Below are 12589 nucleotides of genomic sequence, written 5' to 3' on the forward strand. Positions count from 1 at the left end.
TACGGTAACTCAGATAACCACTCTGTACAATTGAAGTGACACAACACGTCGAACCTTGAGGCGGATGGGCTGCAACAGCAGAAGACCACAGTGTTCCTAATAAAGTGCTTGGTGAGTGCATATCCTGCATAGAGAGTGATGGCAGTAACACACATTTTTTCTCTGCGACAAAACTATTTTCCAGGAAACCAAACCCCCACTGACATCAGAGTATCATAAGAACACCATTATAGTATCATGCTTGCCACCATTCACCTAAAATCACAGGTCCATCCCCCTGTTCCTGTCTTTCTGAATCTTAATACGGACCTAAAGCCATTACAACGAGCATTCAAAACATAAAAACGAGTTCATTTACATCACAAATGTGGCTTATAATTTCCTAGCTTTTGATCAAGCTAATGAGTGCTGAAATTAATGTGTGTAAAAACCTGCATTGATCATTTAGCCCAATGATCTCTCTCTCTCTCTCTCTCTCTCTCTCTCTCTCGTGTGTGTGTGTGTGTGTGTGTGTGTGTGTGTGTCATAGTTTTTTTTCTGCTGATGTCAATCTAAATGACCGTCACATTCTTTCAAATGCAATGTAATCAAAGTAGTCAGGATTTTGTTAATCGTCTTAACAAGCAGTCATTCTCTCTCTCTCTCTCTCTCTCTCTCTCTCTCTTTCTCTCTCTCTCTCTTCCTACTTACACATGCTCTCTCTGTTTGTACTCTCATTCTATTTGTACCTCTATATTGGTAATATAAACTTCTTCAGCAGGTTGTTCTTTAATTTTCAATAAATGTCTGGAAATCACCAAATGTGCCTTCTGCAAAAAAAAAAAAAAAAAAAAATCACTTGGAAATTTGGTATGATTACACTACTTGTATGTTTTGACAGACATAAAACAGCCTTTCAGTAGAACCGCATTTTCACAGAAAGTCACCAGAAGTCCTTAAAATATTGATGACTGTACATCAGGCAATCATACAGAACTTTGTAGTGAACTGAAGTTTTCAAGGATCTAATAAAAGACACATGTCAGTTTTTAAACAAACTCATTAGTATTTCCCCAGACCACACACAGGCTCATTAGTCACAAATACATCATTAGTCACTTTTTTATAATTAAGGCAAGGCATTGTGTCCACGACAAACACATCTTAACCTACATTAACTCTAAATATCAAACATGACTTTCTATCATTTCAAACAGGCTGCTGAAAGAGGATTTTTTTTTTTCAACCTAAAGGCAACTAAAAGTGGATTGGATGATTTTGTGTTAGAGAGAAACCCCTTAAAGATATAGCTCACCCAAAAATATTGATTTAAGAGTTAGTTTTTGTGTCCATCTGTGCTCTTTTTCCATTGTTTTTCTATGTTAGCATGCACTATATGGATATCTTTGACCGTTCCACTGCGTCCTGCTGTTTTCACTATCTCACAGGGGACCACCTTGTTTTTTTTTTAGATGCCATGTTTGGAAAAAAAGGGCATCTCCGGACACCTGCGTTCTGTTAAATGCATTGTGCTGCATCTAGCTTTTTTAGCACAACAATGCTTTTGCTCCAAACGGTCATCAGCATCTCTTTTATTTTTGCATTCCATGGAAGAAATTAAGTCATATAGGTTTAGAACAAGTTGAGGGAGAGTAAATAATGACACAATTTTCATTTTTGTGTGAACTATCCTTTAAGTGTTCAAACATCGTGCACGCACACACACACACACACACACACACACACCTGTTGCTGATGCAAATGAGCCGAACAGAACGTCTGCTCAACATCAATGTAAGATCAGGCTGCTCTGGTAAAACCAACAGAATCATTAAGGATCATAAAATGGGAGGTGTCATGTATACTGGTCACCCATAATCAGGGCCGTAGCTAGTGGGGTGAAAGGTGGTAATGATTCTTGGGGCCCACAGTTCCAGGGGGGCCCCACAACAAATTATAAATATTGTTTATTAATAGGAAACAGGCCCAGAGCAATATACAGTCAGGGGACCCAGAATACCATGCTATGGCCCTGCCCATAATGCATTATGTCTCCAGCCTGCAGGCCATCTAAACTGGCTGCAAATCTCCACTCGATGTGTAATATAGAAAAGTGAGGACAGATAACTAGTGTGTTCAAACATTTCAAAGCAATGCATGAGAAATGTTTCCTCCTGTACTATGTGAAAATTATTTGAGAATATTTCAAATGGCATCTGGTGTGCTTCAATGGAGGCAGGGAAATTAAAAAATTAACATTGTAACAGATGTGCTTATTTGATTATTAGGGAACAATTTACAATACGGTTCTATTAGTTAACATTAGTAAATGCATTAGGTATCATGAACTAACAATGAACAATACATGTTTACAGCATTTATTAATCTTGGTTAATGTTCATTTCTAAATATACTGTTGTTCATTGTTAGTTCATAGTGCATTAACTAATGTTAACATATACAACTTTTAATGCTAAAAACGTATTAGTAGATGTTGAGAGTATAACATTAACCAACAATAATAGGTACTGTTAAAGTATTGTTCATTGTTTGTTCATGTTAACTTATGTAGTTAACTCTTTTAACAAATGCAACCTTTTTGTAAAGTGTTACCGATTATTATTTGATACTTTAAGTAAACCTTTTTTGTTTTACATTTTTCAAAATCCTTAAACTTTCTGGTTATTTCCCAGTTTAAATTAAATGCTAGATTTTTGATGTGGCCTCAGACTTTGTGAGCCCACTGCTTCTATGGGTGCTTCAAAGAGCCCAGAAACCAATACATTTATTTAAAGAACCTATAACTGTTTACTCTCCATAAAACCATATAGCTCAACTCCATACAGCAAAAATGGCTCTAGATAAGAACTGGCATCATTGTTGAACCTGTTGCAAAAACACACTGAAGGATATGTGTTTCTAATATTAACTATTACATGCAACTATTTTTTATACCATCTGTCGTCCACATAGTTCAGCATGCAGTTTTCTTCATAGGCTAAATAATAGAAAAGTAGTGATTCGAAATTGTTCAATAACAAACACATAATACCATATTTAAACTCTAAAATGAATTTAATACATACATGTTTATAAATGTAAGTAAAAGTATTTGTCTTACATGTAAACTCCATTAATAGCAGCACTGCGTCCACGCCTTTTCCATGTATTACGTTGATGTAAATCCAAAATCCAAAACAGATCCATGGTGGTTACAAGCCCAAACCCAGATAAAATGATTCTGTAAAGGACCCGTGAAGATTTTCAGATTGCCTCTGATATTGTTAGTAAACTGTTTTCAGTTGAAATCAAGATGCATTACTCATAAATTTCGCGACGCTCGTTTCACGCGTATTAATTCCCGCAGAGAGTTTTACGCGCTCCGAATGTAACCTTTTCATATCAGAATAAGTATCCAAACGATGTCTGTGATCCACATTGAAGATTTTCCCGCGAATGTGTGGCGTTCTCCCGCTTATTTTCCGCGCAGCATCGGTTTGCGCGTCTATCTGTCTGCGCTGTCAAGCACCCCGCGCGCCTTTGAGCTGCGCTAGAGGATTACGCACATCAGACGCAGACATTTGCGCATAAGAAATTAGTCACAAAACCAACAATATATGTATGTATGACTTTTTATTACATTTCTTGGTTGTGCAATGCGTCGATTGATGGGTTCATTATGTTAAGGCAACAACTTAGTCCTTTTTTAAAGGCATGAACATGGTTGGTGCTTTAAAAACAGGATTTGTGTCTCCAGTCTAAATCTTGGTAGATCTCTCTCTCTTTTTTTCCTTCTATTTCTTACAATGGATTTCAGTGAAAGAATGAACTTGGAACATGTCAAACATGTAGTTTTTTCAAAGTGCACAGGATCTCCCATAAATGACACTTTTGATTTGCTTTCCTCAATGAGATATATCACAGGTTGCACTTTAATACGAAAACCATGAGAAAGCAGCATTCAAAACGCTTTCCCTTCCAGAATGATTGAATATACAACATCTCCCTCTGCTGTCCACAATGAAGTCCTTCGTGAAAATACTTCTGTTTATATTCTCTGATTAAGCTTTTACACTCAAAATCAATAAATCAATCAATAAAATCAATAAGATTTACGCATTTCAAGTTCATAACAAAATTCCATCAAATTGAATTGAGTAATTTTTGACTAAAATAAATAAAAATCTAAGTTTTATTAAGTTTTATTTTATTAAAGACTACTCAGTTCAATTTGATGACATTTTGTTATGAAATCGAAATGCGTAAATCTTATATAGGCTAAAATATATTTTTTAATGTACTCACTTTTACGTTTAATTATTTTTGCCTATTTCCTTTTGCCCTTTTATTTAAGTCCTATGCTTTTGATCATTATTTTTTATTTAATATATAGGCTACATTGTTAAATTTATTTTTAACTCAGTTTTTTATTCATGCCTGATTTGTTATTTTAATTCGATTTTTAAATGTTATTTAAGAGTTATGCATGAAATGAGCTAAATAAATAAACATTTTATAATTTTAGATTATATAGACTTTTATAGATTTTATAGGCCTTATAATAGATTGTAATTGTAATGTACTAAAAAAATAATTTAAAGATTTGTGCATTTTAATTTCATCATAACATTCCATTAAATTAAACTGAGTTTGAATTAAGATCTTTTACTAAATAAAATAAAATAAAATAAAAACTATATAGTTTAAGCTTTATTAATTTAGTCTTGTTAAAAATTGCACAATTCAATTTGATGGAATTTTGTTATGAAATTGAAATGTGTAAATCTTTATGTAGATTTATGTAGATTTGCACAATCTACATATATCATCATATATTATACATATCATTATACAAAAAACAAAGTTTAAAAAATAGTTTATTACTTTGTTGAGTGATTTTTGCTCAAAGAATATTATGTACAAGAATTATTTTTGACTGTAGGCTACTGTATTTTAGATTTTGCATCATATGATACCTTGCACATACATTTTTCCCTCATTCTCTTTATTTACTTACTTAATTTTCTTTATTTATTTACTTCATCCTATTTCTATTCTCTATTGTCTTTTCCAGTACTTACGTTTGGTTTTCACAATATTCTAATTTAGTGGTTCACAACCAAGGGGCTGGAACCCAAAAGGGGGCCTTAAAATGACTTAAAATTTACTTAAAATATATTATTTATTTAAAATAGGCTACATTAAAATAACTTGATAACATAATGTGACGAGGAGGAGGTCGTGGCGCCGAGTCACCTAATCAGCGGGAGATAAAGGGGAGCCGGAGACGCCAGTGAGAGAGAGACACAGAGTTATGTTTGTGTGTGTATTTTTATGTTATGTTGAAGTTCATTTGTATCATTAAAACTTTATGTTGACTGCTCAGCCGGGTCCCAGCTTCCTCCTTTTCCGACCGAACAGAGGTCTTCTACATTTGGTGCCGAAACCCGGGAAGGAGGAAGAGCACGCTGTCTGGGAGAACTCACAGCTGCCGTCCGTCAGAGGGCAGAGGAGCCATTGCCGTCCGCCAGGTAACATGAGGTAAGACCTTTAATACAGGTTCAAAGAGACATGATCTGAGATAGTAATTATCTGTTGTTTCATTACATATTCATCATATAAATACTTACTCTAAGATAGTCATGATCTAAACTTTTCTAAATCACAGGTGTCCTATAAAGACATGCTTTAAGAGTGTAATGTTGTGTAGTTTTATTATCTAGTTTCATCCAAGGGCATAACCAGGAAATTAATTTTGGGTGGGTCTAAATAAAAATGGATGAGCCAAAAAACATTTATCCAACTTTTCCAGAAATGTTGAAAGGCAGCACATTAAAACATTTCTTTTACACTTTCAGAAAGCAGAATTTGTGCATTTTTTAAATATTTTATAAATATATACTGTATTTGAAGTAAAAACAAATCATCTCTAATATTCTGGGTGGGCCCAGGCCCACCTCGGCTCTCCCTTGGCTAGAAGCCTGCGTTTTGCAGGTGAATGGTGCCTCGTGGTGCTATCTCATAGAGGCACAAAATCACTGTCCCGGACCTTTACTTTGACTGTTCCCCACTGGTGGAATGACCTGCCTAAACCCACCCAAGCAGCTGTATCTTTAGCCTCTTTCAAAAAACAGCTAAAGACACATCTTTTTTTTTTTTTTGTGAACACCTAATCCATTCAAACTAACGCACTACCTTCATGTTCTTTAAAAAAAAAAAAACTTTCCTTGCTTTGTGTACTGCTCTAAGCTATGTGAGACTTGTATTACAGCACTTATTGTTGCCCCCTTTTTTGGATGAATTGCTTCTATTGTTCTCCTCATTTGTAAGTCGCTTTGGATAAAAGCGTCTGCTAAATGAATAAATGTAAATGTTTAACTCAAGTCTGAAGGAATATACAGACAACTTAACCTGTTGATGTGCATGCCCCCCTCCCAGAACTGGTCACCTTGCTTAAATTAGTTCACATATACTATATAGACTAGTCAAAAAAGAGTTAATAATGTTGACATATTATAAAGATGTATAATTTGTCAACATTATGAACAATTTTGAACAGCACACTACTGGGTGGGGTCAATGAGCATCAACAGGTTTCAATGGGTCTAAACTCCTGAAGAGAAATGCACTTTGTGCTTGAACCCCTAATAACCCGAGGTTCCCAAAGTCATGGAAAACCTAGAAATACCAGTGAAATTTTTAAAAATTGTGTTTTTCATGCCTGGAAAATCATGGAACACTCATGGAAAAATCTGTAGGGAATGAAAACAGATTTTTCTAGCTAAACTCTGTTCTAAAATTTTTGATTGGCTAAATATTGCTCTTTCATATTGTAAAACTCTCTTGATTTGTGAGTGAATTGTTATTTTGAGTCGGTTTTGATTTTGAACGGTTTGAAACATGTGACTGGAAAGGTCAAGGAAATTTTGTGGTCAAAAAAAGACTGAGAACCCTGATAACTGAAGTGGCATTACTATCCTCAGAAAATCCTGTGTAGTGTAAGACCAGGTTTAATGTATGCCCATAATACAAAATACAAGCCCATTCTAACTCAAAACTCAAGTCAATGCTCTGATAGGTTCTGGAGAACTGCACACGGGACTCGGATGGAGATGGAGGTACTGGAAAACCTGCAGGAGCTGAAGGAGCTGAACTAGAGGCAGGCGCAGGTGAACTTTGAGGCCATGCTGGATCAGTATAAAGTGATGGAGCAGAGACAGAAAGAGAGAGAGAGCAGGAGGAAGACGAGAGAGAGACCAAGTAAGAAATGTGAAATGTATGGAATGATTGACTTGGTGTGTGTGTGTGTGTGTGTGTGTGTGTGCGCGCGCGCGCAAACGAGAGAGAATAAATGCCAACACCGAAACTTAGACTGAACTCTTTATTACATAATTATTATGTGTGCATTTAATTACCTATTTAAGGTATAGTTCAACCACAAATTTAATTTACCCCTCAAATTGTTCCAAACCCATATTTATTACTTTCTTCTGTGTAACACAAAAGGAGATGTTGGGCAAAATAAGTCTCCATTCACTTTCATTCTATGGAAAAAGCTGCCATGAAATGAAAGGATTAAAATTGGAACAACATTAGGGTGAGTAAAGGCATAGGGCCAGATAAAATTATTGATTTTCTACATAATCATCATTTGTGCGATCCCAATGTCAATTCTTAAAATGCCAAGATCACTCTTTCTTTCTTTCTTTCTTTCTTTCTATCTTTCTATCTATTTTTTAGATTTCACTTACCAATGTTTGAGTGGTGAAGTGGTGAAGAAGTTCAGTGCCGAGATCTTTTCACTGTATGCTGAGAATAAATGTTTTGACTTTTTCTGTGTGATTTGAATCCAAAGACAAGAACCAAGAAACCATTTGTTGTTTAACAATGTCTCTTTTAATATCCTTTTCGTTCTCTACAGTCAGTTATTTATCAAAAACAACAAAAGAAACATTTAATTCTAATCACACATAGCATGAATGCTGTAAAGAAGCCATTCGACCAAACAAACACTACTGTCAAAGTCCCTTCCTCAGGTCTTAAAGAGACGGTACCATTTTAGCACTTGTTCTACTTATCTAATACTTGTAAACAGTACAAATTAGGCATGTAAACAACAAACATGTAACAATATACTGTATATATGCAATATAATATATGCAATTTCAATACATCATATTTATTGATGTAATCCATGGCGCGTTTGTGTGTGGTTCAGTTGAACTCCTAGTGTCACTGAGCTGCATCACGGAGGTCATCCAGAGCAGCTCCTGTCCAGAAGAGCATGTGAAGCACTTTTCAAGTACGCACTGACAGCAAAGCCTCGCTTCAAACTCTCGCGAAAATATAACAAATATAAACTTGGATAGTGAAAGCAAAGCGCTCCGGTCTCACTTTAATTTAATGATCATGTAGTGGGAAATGTTCCTGGGGCTGGTTGCATAAATATGATCAAAACTAAAATATTTAGAAATATTTTTGATATTTAAAACATTATTTTCATGTCATAAGTTTGTAAAACCTAAAAAAGAAATCATATATTCCTATTTTAATATTTGCTATATATATTTGAAGTTTAATATGTAAAAATTACTTCTTAAAGGGATAGTTCAGCCAAAAATGAAAATTCTTGTATTATTTTATCACCCTCATGATATTACAGTTGTGTATGACTTTCTTTCTTCAGTAGAACACATTTGAAGAAAAATTTAAAAATATATTAGCTCAGCAGGTCCTTAAAATGTAAGTGGATGGTGATACGATATTTGAAGCTCAAAAAATCACAGACAGTCAGCATAAACGTCATCCATTTGACTCCAGCGGTTAAATTAATGTCTTTTAAAGTGATACAATCGCTTTTGGTGCGAAAAAAGATCAATATTTAAGTACTTTTTAAATGCAATCCAACGCTTCCTATAAGCTTCATGAGAGGGTGGAGATCATGCGGCCTCTCGTGTGACGTACTCACTTTGCCATGTTATGGATGTAATCTCACATTCTCCACTCAGCTGAGACATCCAAGATAAGCACACAAACACACCATTGTGAGTAAAGAAACCGATAAATACAGATCTAAACCAAAACCAACCAAGCTACTGTACAGCGTTCCTCCTACTCACTTGTAAACAGCGCTCTCTTCCACGTGTGCCTCACTTCTCGAGTGTCTCACAAGCCAACACGATTACGTCACTCGCACATGCCACGGCTGACAGGAAGAGATGATTTAGAGTTAAAAAAGTACTTAAATATTGATCTTTTTTCACAATCGTGTCACTTTAGAAGACATTAATTTATCCGCTGGAGTCGTATCAATGACGTTTATGCTGACTGTCTGTGGATTGTTTTTTTCACTTGCATTTTAAGGACCTATAGTGCTGAGATATTTTTCTATTTTTCTTCAAATTTGTTCTGGTGAAGAAAGAATTTCATATACACCTGGGATATCATGAGGGTGAGTAAATAATGAAAGTATTCATAAGTAAAAAAAATATATATTTTTGGGTGAACTATCCCTTTAATGTGTATGAAGCACACATGCAACTTAAGAAATATGACAATTAATCATGAAAGCCCTAAAAGAGACAAAACTTAATCGTCAGCCAAATTTCATAATCATGACAGCCCTGCTTGATTCTGATTAGTCAATCGCAGCATTCAATGCTCACATATTTTTGTATAATGACCATTAAACTGTGTAATTGATTGTTGTCCCAGCCAACCAATTTCCTATACTTCTGTGCTAGTTTCATGTGACTCATGTCACTCCACACTGTTTCTACTCTCATAAAATTATCTCACCTATAGCTGGGTGAAATGGCGATATATATATATAATTTAAAAACAACCCTCTAGCTAAATAAAAAACAAATATATGATGGAGGGATTTGCTTCTTAATTAAAGCGAACGCTTCTATTCAACTAGAGAGAACCCTATTTTTTTGCCTGGTTTGAAAAATGATGCAGAGTAGATAAAAGAGATCAGTTGGCGTATTTTTAATAGTTATTTTTTTATTGATAAAAATGTTTTTTTTTTTAGTTGCGATAGACACACCATACGGCTACTTTGGACATAATTTTAAATCAAAAAGGAATTTTATTTATTCATTACAGAAGTTTTTGAATCGCTTTTTATCAAGATAAGTAGGCTATATCATCGTATATATATATATATATATATATATATATATATATATATATATATATATATATATATATATATATATATATACACACATATATATATATATATATATATATATGTCGTCATCGACCAAAAATGTCAATATAAACCCTTTTCTGTTGCTTTTCCAGAACGAAAAAAAAGCATATATATATATATATATATATATATATATATATATATATATATATATATTATGATATACAATACCACCGTTACTGTAATATTATATTACTTATACCGTGATACAGAATTATCTTATTGAATTATCCCAACTCTTATATCAGCATATATCATTATTTCATGTCCAGTTATTAAATAATTTGCTGAGTAGTCTTGTAGTAAGCTGTATGTATATATATATATTACAGGGGCAATTTTTGCCCTTACATTTTGAATTTTGGGGGCACTGTTGTCACTTTCAGTGGCACTTTTGCCCTAAGCCCCTATTAATTTCTGACCCTTATGTATATTTATTTTTGTTGTCTTCCTGTTATCAACATGCCTCAACTGGCTTTTCTCCTTGTCTCTGTGGGTGTGAAGAAACAGAAGGTGGGGTGCTGGGAGAGGAGTGTCGGAGGTCTGGGCGGGAGGAGAGCACTGGGGTCTCTGGTGGTGAGGAAGAAATCAGCAGATTCTGCTCCCAAACCTGCTTCAACAACACCACAGCCTGCTACTGAAACACAAACAGGTTCATGTTCCATCAAAACTACTGAATCAGTGCATTGGCGAACCAGCAGCATCCACATCTTAGAATGATTCTTCTCTCAGCCTCTTGGGGGCGTACTCAGACGGCGATGAAACCATCTGACTAGACTTGAGCACATTTCTAGAGCTTATTTCTATTTTTCAGTGGTTTCATTTTTTTTGTTTTTTTTTTTTTTTTTTTAGCTGGAGGATCTCTGTTTCAGTGATGTCATGTTTTGATATATTAGATTTGTGCCATGATGATGTCTCTAATGTACCCCATAATGTGTTTCAGATGTATAATGGACTCTATAATGTAGTATTTGTTTCTCCATGTTGGTTCAGTCAATAACAGGAAATGCATTTGAGAAGTCTAAATCATAGTTAAAGACTTTCACCTTTCCATCCATTGAACAAATGAACTATTTGTCCTCTTTTCATTCTGACTCTTCCCTTTCTTTGACAATATATGATATATTGTGTTTTAAAATATGAGCTTTTCAAAGCTTTTATAATCCATTCGAATTTGATGGTCTGCATATTTAGATTCCTAATGGCTTTGGTGGGTTGTTTTGGTTTTCAAGGTAACGCTTGCTAATGTGACGATAATGCAATCTAGCCTTGTGGGAAAATCCATTATTTGCCAGCTCTCATATTGATCCACCACAGTGCTACTGGTGACCCTCTAACCTTACGATTTGACCTCTGATGGCGAAGAAGGTGTAAATGAGGGTTAGAGTGGCAGATGGGACGTATATTGACTAAGAATGAGAATTTATGTGGTTAATTGGAAGCTTTTGGTGTCATGCATTTAATTTAGCTAATATTCTCTTTAATTTAAAGGATAGTTCACCCAAAAATGAAAATTCTCTCATCATTTACTCTCCTTCATGCCATCCCAGATGTGTATGACTTTCTTTCTTCAGCAGAACACAAACGAAGATTTTTAGAAGAATTTCTCAGCTCTGTTGGTCCTCACAATGCAAGTGAATAGTGACCAGAATTTTTAATCTTTAAAAAAAAAAAAAAAAATACACACACAAAGTCAGCATAAAAGTAATCCATTCAACCTCCAGTGGTAAAATCAATGACTTCAGAAGGTATGTGTGGGTGAGAAACCGATCAACATTTAAGTCCTTTTTACTATAAATCTTCACCTTTGACCAGCCCCGACCAGTAGGTGGCTGAATGTGAATCGAAAGTCACTTCCACACCAGAACGTGGAAGTGAAAGTGTAGATTTACAGTTAACATTGACTTAAATAATTATCTGTTTCTTATTCTCACCAATCATATCGCTTCAGAAGAGATGGATTTAACCACTGGAGTTGTATGGATTACAGTTCTGGTCACCATTCACTTGCATTGTGAGGACCTACAGTGCTGAGATATTCTTCTAAAAATCTTTGTTTGTGTTCTGCAGAAGAAAGAAAGTCATACACATCTGGGATGGCATGAGGGTGAGTAAATGATGAGAGAATTTTCATTTTCAGGTGAACTATCCCTTTAAAACATCATGCACTGAACATTTAATGCAATGCATCATGATAAGCATGCAACATTACAGTATAAAGAATACATGCCAAGTTGCCAACCCTACTGGGATGGAACAAAAAATAGTAAACCTGCCTAAGATGGTTTGCTGATCTTAGTTAGGAGGCTAGCTGGTTTGAAAAGTTCCTCAATCTATAAAACCTGCCAACTGTCCAGGCTGGGAGACTAAATAAATCCAGCCAACAATGTT

Source organism: Myxocyprinus asiaticus, chromosome 5 (assembly GCF_019703515.2).
Source record: "Myxocyprinus asiaticus isolate MX2 ecotype Aquarium Trade chromosome 5, UBuf_Myxa_2, whole genome shotgun sequence".
Lineage (NCBI taxonomy): Eukaryota > Metazoa > Chordata > Actinopteri > Cypriniformes > Catostomidae > Myxocyprinus > Myxocyprinus asiaticus.